Source organism: Eurosta solidaginis, chromosome 2, assembly GCF_040869045.1.
Source record: "Eurosta solidaginis isolate ZX-2024a chromosome 2, ASM4086904v1, whole genome shotgun sequence".
Taxonomy (NCBI): Eukaryota; Metazoa; Arthropoda; class Insecta; order Diptera; family Tephritidae; genus Eurosta; species Eurosta solidaginis.
Genome location: NC_090320.1, coordinates 20,869,504 through 20,883,240, shown reverse-complemented (window position 1 = coordinate 20,883,240; position 13,737 = coordinate 20,869,504). Strand labels below are relative to the sequence as shown.

The following is a 13,737-nucleotide window of genomic DNA, read 5'->3' as shown; positions in this document are numbered from 1 at the left end:
CCTTAGTTCTATAGGTGGACGCCTTTTCGAGATATCGCCATAAAGGTGGACCAGGGGTGACTCTAGAATTTGTTTGTACGATATGGGTATCAAATGAAAGGTGCTAATGAGTATTTTAAAAGAGTGTGGGCCTTAGTTCTATAGGTGGATGCCCTTTCGAGATATCTCCATAAAGGTGGGCCAGGGGTGACTCTAGAATTTTTGTGTACGATATGGGTATCAATTGAAAGGTGTTAATGAGTATTTTAAAAGGGAGTGGGTCTTAGTTCTATAGGTGGACGCCTTTTCGAGATATATCCATAAAGGTAGACCAGGGGTGACTCTAGAATGCGTTTGTACAATATGGGTATCAAATGAAAGGTGCTAATGAGTATTTTAAAAGGGTGTGGGCCTTAGTTCTATAGGTAGACGCCTTTTCGAGATATCGCCATAAAGGTGGACCAGGGGTGACTCTAGAATTTGTTTGTACGATATGGGTATCAAATGAAAGGTGTTAAGGAGTATATTAAAAGGGCGTGGGCCTTAGTTCTATAGGTGGACGCCTTTTCGAGATATCGCCATAAAGGTGGACCAGGGGTGACTCTAGAATTAGTTTGTAAGATATGGGTATCAAATGAAAGGTGTTAATGAGTATTTTAAAAGGGAGTTGGCCTTAGTTCTATAGGTGGATGCCCTTTCGAGATATCGCCATAAAGGTGGGCCAGGGGTGACTCTAGAATTTTTGTGTACGATATGGGTATCAAATGTAAGGTGTTAATGAGTATTTTAAAAGGGAGTGGGCCTTAGTTCTATAGGTGGATGTCTTTTCGAGATATCGCCATAAAGGTGGGCCAGGGGTGACTCTAGAATTCTTTGTACGATATGGGTATCAAATGAAAGGTGTTAATGTGTATTTTACAAAGGCGTGGGCCTTAGTTCTATAGGTGGACGCCTTTTCGAGATATCGACATGAAGGTGGACCAGGGGTGACTCTAGAATTTGTTTTTACGATATGGGTATCAAATGAAAGGTGTTAATGAGTATTTTAAAAAGGAGTGGGCCTTAGTTCTATATGTGGACGCCTTTTCGAGATATCGCCATAAACGTGGACCAGGATATGGGTATCAAAGTTATATTTTGCGTCAATAGACCAATACAATTACCATGTTTCATTCCTTTTTTCGTATTTGGTATATAATTATGGCATTTTTTTCATTTTTCGTAATTTTCGATATCGAAAAAGTGGGCGTGTCATAGTCGGATTTCGGCCATTTTTTACACCAATACAAAGTAAGTTCAGATAAGTACGTGAACTGGGTTTAGTAAAGATATATCGATTTTTGCTCAAGTAATCGTGTTAACGGCCGAGCGGAAGGACAGACGGTCGACTGTGTATAAAAACTGGGCGTGGCTTCAACCGATTTCGCCCTTTTTCACAGAAAACAGTTATCATCCTAGGAGCTAAGCCTCTACCAAATTTCACAAGGATTGGTTAGTTTTTGTTCGACTTATGGCATTAAAAGCATCCTAGGCGGAGCCACGCCCATTTTGAAATTTTCTTTTATTTTTGTATTTTGTTGCACCATATCATTACTGGAGTTGAATGTTGGCATAATTTACTTATATGCTGTAAAGATATTAACTTTTCTTTTAAAATTTGAATTTAAAAACAATTTTTTTAAAAAGTGGGCGTGGTCGTTCTCCGATTTTGCTAATTTTTATTAAGCAGACATAAAGTAATAAGAGTAACGTTCCTGCCAAATTTCATCATGATATCTCCAACGACTGCGAAATTACAGCGTGCAAAACTTCTAAATTACCTTCATTTAAAAGTAGGCGGTGCCACGCCCATTGTCCAAAATTTTACTAGTTTTCTATTCTGCGTCATAAGCTCAACTCACCTACCAAGTTTCATCGCTTAATGAGTATTTGGTAATGAATTATCGCACTTTTTCGATTTTTCGAAATTTTCGATAACGAAAAAGTGGGCGTGGTTATTGTCCGATATCGTTCATTTTAAATAGTGATCTGAGATGAGTGCCCAGGAATCTACATACCAAATTTCATCAAGAAACCTCAAAATTTACTCAAGTTATCGTGTTAACGGACAGACGGACGGACGGACGGACATGGCTCAATCGAATTTTTTTTCGATACTGATGATTTTGATATATGGAAGTCTATATCTATCTCGATTCCTTTATACCTGTACAACCAACCGTTATGCAATCAAAGTTAATATACTCTGTGAGCTCTGCTCAACTGAGTATAATAAAGTACGTCTTATACTGAACAAAAAATTTACAGAAATATAACATTAAACTTTTTATATTGTCTTTTATGCTAATTTATTTTATTTCTTATTTTACTTTATTATATATTCGTTTATTTCAACTTTGTTTATTATTATTTAAAGGCAACTTGACTGAATCGGAAAATTTCACGTTGTATATTAAACGATAAAAAAACGTCTCTTGATTTTAGGTGAAAACGGCAACCGGCATCATGGCGGCCGTATTGCATAGGCAGTATTTTACCCACTATATATATATATATTAATACGCTAACAAAATTTCCATACAATCAATTGATAGGCTGTTTCGCATACTTAGCATACGTAAAATCATATAAAAGTTATATGAATCGATTCGTATTGATCAGCCGCAGTGCATCGGCCTATTTTTGTTAACAAATATTACTCTATTTGTTTATAATTAATAGAAAAAGTTTTTTGTAAATTCGAACAATTCATACAAATATCGAAATTAATTTTCGTGCACAAGCGCGCCATCTTTGGGAACAATTATCTAAGTGTTCTAATGCGAATTTCAAAGACCTAAACCTTTATGATTCCCTGCTAAATTCGAAAGCACAAATGTCTCACGTACATACAAATATGGTGCCCAATGTTGCCACTTACCTATAATAGCCTCTACCAAAATCCTAAAAAACTGTTCCAAAATAATTTGTAGCGTACCAAAAAAACTTAAATAGAATTAATTTTTGAACGGCCCATTTTTTGTGGCAAATTTTACTTACACGTAAATACATAACTCTTTATTTAACAGATTATTTGTTTTTTATTTTAGTTGTTTTCAAGAAAATCACAAATAATGATTTAACTTTTGTTGAAACTAACTAAATTCATTTATAACAATTAATGGCAAATTATAATTTTATTTAATTAATTATCAATACATATGTAATAGTAAAGCTCCGATTGCATACCTAACGGGTGGTGTGAAATAGGTTAAATTCCATTAGCACATTTCTTCGTTCTTAACTAAAAATTCGTGTTTTTTGAATTATGACACTATTGAAGTAAATGGGCGATATATGTATATGTAGTTTATATTGGTGATATAAGCCTACTGGGGAACCGAGCACCCAAAACTAACTTCGCTAGCGCGCCAACAGCGTATCTCCTGGGTGGTGTATAAAAAGCAAATTTTCAATTCAATTTCAAGTAATTTCACCACAATTCTATGTAAATTTCATTTGATTTTACATATTTGTTATATTTTTTTTAAGGAGCTCTACTTATAATTACATTTGAAAAGTTTGTAGAAAATTTAAGAAAATACAATCAAAGATTATAACGTCTTAGGTCCAATTCAAAATTTTAATGAGAACTTTAAGTAAGATAGATCAGTTTGCTATATTTCCTATTAACGCATTATTGCACTACCCCAACACTGGATGCATAGAGTGAGTTGAAAAAATACAAGTTGGTCGAATTTCGACCACGGCGATACTAGTTATTTTTAATATTTGTGTAGAAGGAAGAGGACGATTTGCGAAACTGTCGAGTATTACGGCATTCTCGAAAATAAAAAATTCAATTATTTAAAATCAATTCAATTTTCATTGTTTTATTATATCAAATGCCCTTATGATCGTAATTCAAAATAATCCAAAACCTAACTTAAACGAAATTTGCCAGAATCGCTGAGGAATCTGCAGTATTTAGCTATGTGTTGATTTGAAGCATGGATGAAGCACGTTTTCATTGTGAATTCATACAAGTAAAAAATCTTTCCATTCATCCATTGCCATACCTGTCAAATAATTGCTGACAGGGAGAACGGTTGTCGCGAATGGCCTGCGAATGGAAGAAAGGTTTGTTTTTTGCTAACGGCTAAGAAATTGGAGCGTCTTGAATTGCTCATTTGTGTTTCAAACCAACTTTTGTTTCAAATGTATGCACAGAAAATGAGACTACAAATTAATATTAATTTTTAAAATGTTGTTAATATATAAAATATGAGCAGCCAGTTAAGCAAACATTTTAAATTATGTAACAAACGCAATGTAGCAGTCGTCTTAAAAAAATTTTGATAAATATTGAGCAAATGATTTCAGTAATCGAACAGCGATGTAAGAGGTGATTCAGGCTGTTTACTATTGTGAACGTATTTTTTTTCAAACATTCGCCACTTGTATGTATTCACAATGCACGTTTTCTTCATAATGCCAGTCAAATAGCATGTCTACAGTTTGCTCAATTTCTCTGTTTAACTTTTCTGTTCGTTTTCACTTACTAATTTTAATTATTAGAAATGAAAAACTGATTTTGCAAATACTAATAATTTTGCAACACCTTTTCCCTAGGATGAGTGATCATGTCGTAAAAATTATCGATAACTGTGACAACATCGCATTTCTAGTGGTTCTCAAATCATTCTCTAATCAAATTCTAACCTAATTTTCGATTAATTTAAAATCACAACATTTCCCTGGGAGCTAGCTTAAATGGCGGCTAAGTGAAATAAAACAACATTAAAACTATTTTGTATTTTTATTAATTTTTTATTTCATTTAGTTATATTTACCCCAACATATTTTCATTACAATTTAGCATTCATTATCATTAATCTGTAAACGTAATAATACTTAACGTGATGCAACATTTTGTTTTGTTTAATTAATTTACTCAATTCTTTTTCATGTTGATACAAATGTTAATTATACGTTTCTGGTACATAACTGTTATCAAAGGGACAGTAAGAAAGATTAGACTACATATGTAGATACTTATTCCTTGATATACATATCATGATCATGTACACTGGATCAGTAAGGTTTTTGAAAATAAGTAGGTGTTATGGCAAAATGTTTACTGCCTTCGCATGAGATTGAGAAACTTTGTTTAAATTAGCGCTAGTCAATTTCAGCAAAGAAGCCAAAATTCTAAGTTGAAAAGATTTTATTTTCGGTAAAATTTATTATCATTTTATTTTGACTAATTTGTTTTCAATTGGTACTGATTAAGAGGTGCACCGTTTTTCCATCTCCGGTTAACTTTGACAGATAGCTTATTTGACAGAAATCGTTTCCGTTTTCTGTGAAACAAACTGCTGGTCACCATTAGCCCGATATTAAGAAGGCTGCCTTGAATGTGAAAATTTCTAATCATATGTTTCCAACTAAGATTTGCAAAAACGTGATATTCATCTAATTGAATCCAACTCAACTTTATGTTTTGTATATTGATTTATGTGTTTTCCAATACTTTACATCTCTTCTAATATATATTTAGTATATGAATATTTTATATACGATAAAATGGTTTTACATATCATAGTTTATTTTTTATATTATAATTTTTTGTGCTTTATACTTTTATACAGTAGATTACGTTGCATCACAAAATGAATGTTTTAGCATATTTTTTTATGATTCAGTTGTTAGATTAAATTTATCTTATTCATAATAACCTAAAAATAAAAATACATAAGTTTACATTTATACTATTTTAATTAATAAAGACTAAAGCGTTATTGCACTTAAACTGGTTTACGGATTTCAATTAAATATATAGCCTTTCGAGTTAATTCTAGATATCTTATATAGTTTGCCTATAATACACATACCAAAATTTATTTATATTCTGTACGCTATTATTTATATATATATATTTCACTTTATATTTTTATTTACATTCAAATACTACTTACACAACGTTTATCCTACATCGTTTTGTCTGTTTATGTATAATATGTTTTTCAACTAACTTAACTTTCCACTAATCCAATGCTCAGACTTAAACTTTTGCTGTTGATATCTATTTGAATGCATGTATATACTACATATATGCTTATGTATCTATAAATATTTATGTTGCATTCGCTAACAAATTTTATTCTCTACATTCTGGATACAACTAAAATTTTTAACTTAAACTTAAAGCTTAATTCTTTCTTATAAGCCTACATACAGGGATATACATAAGTACTACCACTTAAAAGCAATTATTTTAAGGTATATTTATTTATATTTACACTTAGATATATGCATCCTACATGCAATAATATTTAATATATTTTAAACATAAAACCTTACCTTTATGAAATTTTTTTTATTTTTTTTTTCACAACAAAAACTGAATCCCAATTTCCCCCCCTAAAGAACTTTTTAATATGCCGCAGTTGCGATGGTGTTTTATTTTTTTGGTTTTGTTTATTACTTAATTTCAATTTTTCTACATCTATTCATCATAGTACTGTATAGTATAATTAAATTTAAATTTTTAATATATATATTACTTTTTAAACTCTCGCCTTCATTTTCATTTCCAATACCTAAATTTTTCACGATCTTAATCTAAATTATTTCAATCATTCACCATTTAATTCAAACAACAACATTGCTATATGTAAATGTATATTTTATACTTCCTCAAAATTCAAGAGAATGAGTTAAAGTTTCAATTTTAACTTCTCCAACACGTTTAAATTTTTCTCGCAAAGTTTAACTCATGCGTTCGTGAACTTAAGTTTTCCCGCATAGCTTCTTATAAAAGTAAATGAAAATATGTGTTACCTGCTTAAAGCAGTTTTGTGGATCAATTTCTAAAATGTTGACATAAACTCAAACACAAAGTAAATGCCACGGGTTAGCTTAGGCTAGGTTGAACTGGCCAGTACGTCAGGACCTCACATATACTGAATGATTCCGTAGTGTTACCAGAAGTTTGTTTAACGAAAAACTGAAAAATCATATCAAAAACCAGGACCTATATACGTTATAAAACAACTCCGTCTTCTTGGTTAATACTAAAAGCTTTCTAGAACGTATCCCACTTCCTGGGGGTCAATTCTGTAACTGTGAAAAACTGAAAAATGTACACTCATTGAAAACTCATTTGCACACACAATTTACACTTTAAATTTTCATGCGATTCTGTAAACTTTTGTGTCCATTGTTTTGCTGAATGAGCGCTGAATGTAAAAGTCTTATGTCAGTGAGAAAATATTCATCAAACGCCATGAAAACAAAAAAGTCATTCTGCAACAGTGCGTATGAGTTTTGAATGTCAGAATAGTGTACACTGGCTGCCAAGAAAACTCAAGAAGTTTTTATCAGTGAGTTTTTTTGTTCACAGTTTTGCTTTACAGAATCAGAATTTCAAAGTTTATACAATTTCCTGTGTACACTTTAAAACTCACAGCGAATAGGGCCCCTGGTTTCTTGCTGCCTTGGGAACATACTTTAAATATTGCGATCGACTACACAACATTGAGCTGTATATCGATATTGGTTGTTGGCGCCTTTGACATTGGTGCATTCATTTAACCCCAAAAATTCAGAGATCAAGAATAACACAGACAAATTTACATATGTGACAAAAAAAAAATTTAATAAAAAATAAAGACGTATCGAAATTGTTACAAATTTGAGTTAATTTGAATATTTAATAGTTTAGAAAAGGGCTGCCCCTATTTGTCTGGAAACTTCAGTGCAAAGCTTTCAAAATTCAATATTGAATTGCATTATTGAATATTAGACTTATTTATTCAACAGTTTAGCGATACGAACGTTAGTAGAAGGTGTAAAATGAGCGGAGTTGCACTAAACTCGTTACAATATTATTCAATAGTATGTAAAATCCTCGTCTTGAGTATGGAGAGATTTAAAGAATTAACGAAATTTACTGCGTCTATTTTTATCTGCTGAGGAATGCTCTTGATTGCTTTAGGTTATCAACCGTGGAGCTTTGTGTCAATTGGGATGCGACGCGCTTTAAGATAATTGAAGTACACTTGTGAAAATCGTAGTATACCTATACATATATGTTCCTTGGGTGCATACAATTTCAGCCTGCCCCTCTCTCACGTCTTTATAAACAAGAAAAGTCTATCTCGTAAATTGAGCAACTTAAGAGAAATTTACGTAAACACACACTATTTCCCCCCATCTTGGAACTTTTGGTTTTCACGTGTAAGGAACAGTTAACTGAAATTGTTACCATTTCACGGGGTGCTATCGATTAGACAACGTTTCCACCATGAGTTTACCTGGCAACTTGTACGTAGACTAACGATCAACAGCTCCGAGGAAATGGGAATTGCATGCCAGTTTTCGCCAAATGCTTCGAGCTTGACATGCAACGGAAATGGCACTCTTTTTTAAATATGTAGCTCACCATTTTGCTTTGCTCCACGTTAAAAAAAAGAGTTCTTAAGGTCGTTTTAACCATCTCTGGTTAATGCTAACGCCGGATTTACATAGAACTCTTTCCGCTTTGTTTTGCTGTGACATTGCTGTACATTTCACAAATTTTGTGTAGCTTGATCGTTTCGAAAAGAGAGATATACACAGGTTTTATAGTATCCAAAATATTTGGATTTTGCTGTGCAAATTTCTGACGTTCTTTATAATTTTTTTGTGAATTCAGGAAATTCAAAATTATTATTATTTTAACTATGAAGAAAAAAAAAAAAAAAAAACATAAAATAAAACAAAATAGTTAAATTGAAATAAAAAACAGCTCCACTTTTATTAAAAAAAAATACTAGTAAATTTTTTTACAAATAAGTATTTATACAGTATTCAACTTAAAAATAAATTAATTTAAATGCGAAGTTAACTTAAAATTATTAAGGCAAAGTGTGGTCGTAATTAAACACTAAAAAAAAAATACAAATTGGACACTAAATTGTTAATTTATGGCAAAATATTTTACTTGTTACTTAGATACAAAAAATATTACAGTTGAACTTTATTTGTCATTGATGTGGGCAATTAAATTGAAGTTATAAGGTTGAGGATGCAACATAGTTTATACTTAAAAATTCTAGTAATACAATTACTTTTAATATATAAAGTAAACAGTTTATGCCTATTACTAAGAAAATATATAATTATGAACATAATTTTAACCTGGGTATATTTACAAAAAAATCTTTATCTTAAAAATATTTGTTATTGTAATTGCATTATTACATTTATACGATATTTTTATTGCATTTGTTAAGGTTTTTTTTTTATTTATTTTTTTTTATTTCTTGGCTGGTTTTTACTATTGTATGAATTTTTATGGCCCTTGTTTGAATTGTTTTTTTACATCTATCTTATGAGTTTTAATATTTTTAAAAGGTGATTGTAACGGAAGAGCTGCCTGGCCGTTGTTTTTTATAATCAAATATTATGCAGTAGCCATGAAAGGTGTTGATGATTATTTAGGGTGGGGATATTTTGGCTAGAAATAAGATGAACTAGTTTTTTTAGACTGAGCCTTTTAAGTAATGCTGTTCAAACAGTACACACTGTGGTGGCTACCTTGTCGTTTTTGAAACTAGCAAAACACTATGTGTAAACGTGATGTTATGTATTCACTTGTGCCTGTGTACTCGGCATTTTGTATATTAAGGACCGTTTTCACTATTTTCAGTGTACATATTTGTAATTTTGTATTTATGTGTTATAGTTTCGATATATTATTAGGGCGGATTTTCACTATTATTATTTGATTATATTGAAAATTAAGTAGTGTCTGTTAAATATTGCTGCTAATTTGTTTATTTACAATAACTCAAAAGATGTTTTGTTGGAATGCAAACAAAATCAATGCAATCATTCAGCAGGAGTTTATGTACATAGGAATTATGCATTAAAAATAAAATTTTGAAATAAATGCATAAAACTGAGACGGGCTTATTTTTATAAATCTTAAAATTTTATGTATTTCAAGTCGCCATCGCCAGTTTTTATAATTTAGTTGTACTGTACTTTCAAAATTGCGCATGAATTAAGAGTTATTTCTACACCTTTTTCCAACCGTATTTCAGCAAAAATCGATTGTACTTCAGAAAGGCTCAAAAGAATAAATATCAGAAAATGGCAAATGTATTTCAGAAAAAGAAACTATATTTCAGATATTCGAATACATTTTCAAAAAACCATAATTTTTTTTCAGGTCAAATGTACTTCAAAAAACCGCAAACGTATTTCAGAAGATGGAAATAGTATTTCAAAGCAAATGTATATGGAATATCTGAAACTTTATGAAATACATTTGACTTTTTTCTGAAATACTTTTACATCTTCTGAAATTCGTCGTTTTCTGAAATACATTTGGAAAATCCGAAATACAGTTGAGTTTTCAAGAAATACACATGAGCTTTTTTGAAATAAAGTTGAAGTTTTCTGAGATATAATTGAAGAATTTGAAATACATTTATACTTTTCTGAAATTCGTTTGAGCTTTTCTACAACTGACTTTACTGAAATGCATTTGGTCTTTTCCGAAATATAGTTGGAAAAGGTGTAGTGCCCTCTTTTGCTTAGAATTTCTTGTAGAATCCTAATCTGCCTATACGATGTCGAATCCAAATTGATCCACCAAGAACTTATGTTAAAAATACGTTTAAAATAACACAAACACAAAAAACGTATATCTTTTTTTTTTAACGAACAACATAGTAAGCTGTAATTCCAACTTCGATTAAAAGAAAAATTCTAATTGATCGAAATTATACATGTCAAAAAAAAAAAAAAAATTAAATTAAGCTTAAAAGCATGGGCGTAACTTTTTTGATTGAACATTTTTTTTGTACAAAAATCGGTTCTAGCCAACTAATTTTATTAAAGGAGAGAAGGTAAAAAGAAAATACAGCTTTAGCACAATATAATGAAGTATTTTAGTCAAACTGACAGATTAAATATTATCGTAAGAAAATTTAAACATTTTTATTTATGAAAATCCAAGTTGAAACAGAGCACAGCTTATAGGTAGAAATAGAAATACAAATTTTATATTTCAAAATATGATTAAATTAAATAATTAAAATTTCGAGTTTTTCAAAGTTAAAAAAAGCTGCCTCAAAATATATTTACATAAATAAAATAAAATTAAAGTGCACATTTTATGATTTACGTTATACAAACCAAAACTTTTTTAATCTTTTTTTTTTGCTTAATTTCATTTAAATCCATTTTATTTTCATTTATCGGCTTTTATTCCTTTTTACATAAGTATATAGGGGAAGTCGGGTTATTTTTATAGACTAGGTATTCTTATTTGCTTGACTATTTCACCCCACTGTCATAAACTTGTTTAGAGTAAGACATCCGTACACGAGCCGTTACCTCGCTCCGAGACTTAATAGAAATTTGCTACATAGAAAGTGATCTTTCACTTAGTATTTTGTTAATTTTAAATATATTTATTATATTCTTACAGATACGCGATTCTATACATATACATAAGTTGCCTAGCTATTATTAAACTTTTTTGTTGTGTATTATCAATTTCGAAATTGCTTAAAAACAGTTTATACCCTGAAAGCAATAGGGGCATTGATTGCTATACTACAAAACGTAAGTTTAGACCACGTTTACACATGCACTAATCTGCAATAAATCCAAAATAGTTAATTGAGACGTTCTTTCGGAACTAGATTTATAACTATAAAATTTTCAAGGTTTCCTTTTATTTCGTGCTTCTGTCTAGAGATGAACCCTAGCGAAGTTTCCATATCTAGGAGAAAATGTCGGCAACTCTAAAATTGGTTCGTGATTACCGATCATCGCAGGGAAACATTTATATGGGAAATCTAGTTATTTAATCATTGATTAGCAGTTAAGTACGAAAAGGAAGACAATCTCGTTACATGTAAGCTTGGCCTTAACAATCTTTAGATACAGTAATTTCTTGTGAAAGTTCTCGGTTGAAACAAAAAGTGTTGAAGAATACCCCGACTTCCCCGGCTAATTTATTTCATTTCCATTTTCATGAATTTTATTTACTTTCCTCAAAAGTTATATTATTTTTCTTTATTTCTTAGATACATTTTTATATTTCATTTTAAAAAGTTATTTAATTAAATTTTTTTTAAAGTTAGTTTATTTAATACTTTTGATTTTATCTGTTAGGGTACGCTTACACAGCCACTGATAAACCGAAAAATTGCAATCAGCTGATGAAATCGGCCGGGCTAGTGTTAAAATTGAAGCCGATTATCGGACGGCAGCTTTTTTTCTTACACTTTTTCCCAAAAATACGCTTGCGTTTATGCTTTTATGTTCTTATCCCATAAAGGGCGCCTGTTTTGCACACAATTAATCAATTTTTCAGTACATCGCACAAAATATTAATTTTTCGCAGTAAATGCACGCAATTTATCGGCAGTGAAAAACGACAACGGCCGATAACAATTCGGTGATCGGTTGAAATGTACACACGCTCATCTAAATACGTGTGTTTATTTTTATCGGAAGATTTCGACCAGCATCGGGCGATCAAAATCAATGGCTGTGTAAGTGCACTCTTACTGATATTACAGAAAAAAATACATAATTTGCACACGTCGATGGTAACTAGGACATGTTGCTGAAATTCAGTTTTTCAGCTAAGTTCTCGAGAGCTGAGTTTTGCACTCGAAATCTTCAACATTCATACTTCATACTGAGTAAATGCAGATGCCTCTATCCACACAGCCATATGAATGTCCCCTGCACGTTTTGTAATTTGTCCCTAAGCAATGCCTTTTGTTGCTATCCCTTCTATACACAATTGAATACATACATACTCTATTAATTTAAGGCTCGATCAACGGAACTTAGTCAGTGACATTGGATTTTCTAGCAGTGCATTATTTCTTTAAATTCGATTTCATTTTATTAAAATTTGTTTACAATCAAGATTTTTATTTGTTAATTTTGTTTATATTATTTTGTTTGATTTTATTTTATGATAGTTTCGTACTTAGTTTTATTTTAATTTTTTATTTGTGGTTTTTTGTTTTTTTAACTTTTTTATTTTATTTTTTTGCTTTCTGTTTTTTTCAATTTAATACCTAACATTCAACATACAAGTTTTTGATTTTTATTTAAGTTTTTTTTAGGTTAAGCTTTTTAGTTTGTAGTGACTATATTTACTATTTTTTCTTAACAAACTTTAAGAATATTTAGTTAAACAGTAAACGAACGAATTATTATACATGCATACATACATTCAATCGGTTGTTAGAAATCAGTGGTGCACTCGAGAGCTTCGGAAAACAATTCGGCGTTCACATACATATAAAGGCCTGATTATATTCACGACGCCCGCTACAAAGCGACATCTGTCAAATTATTTTTAAATATGTTCTTAGGAGGATCGTTATTTTCGGCGCGACAAAGTAGCAGAACAATCAATCACGAATGTCGTTGTAGCCAGATTAAACCCAATTCTATTTTTGGGTATCGACAATGAATGGGGTCCATTTTATTTTGTCCTTAAAAAAATCTAAAACATAAGTAAATAACAGATTACAAAATTAAAAAATCATTCTTTTTGGCGGTTTTTAAACACAATTAATTATTTTTTTCTAAATTATTCGCTACTGTTTGCTATAATTTATATTTCTGGCTACCGCGTTGCTCTCCTTTATTGTGGTTGTGATCTTAAGACGCCGTGTTGAATGTAATCAGCTCTTATGTCGTGTAAACGCAGCGGCAGATACAGTAAAACAAGCAGTTCTGCCGGAACCG

General features: G+C 30.9%; 1 protein-coding gene across 8 annotated transcripts in view; it reads left to right on the top strand.

Annotated features, from left to right (window-relative positions):
* tio (tiptop) overlaps window positions 1-13,737 on the top strand; it is a 502,506-nt gene that overhangs the window by 410,867 nt on the left and 77,902 nt on the right. The gene's annotated exons all lie outside the window — the stretch shown is intronic.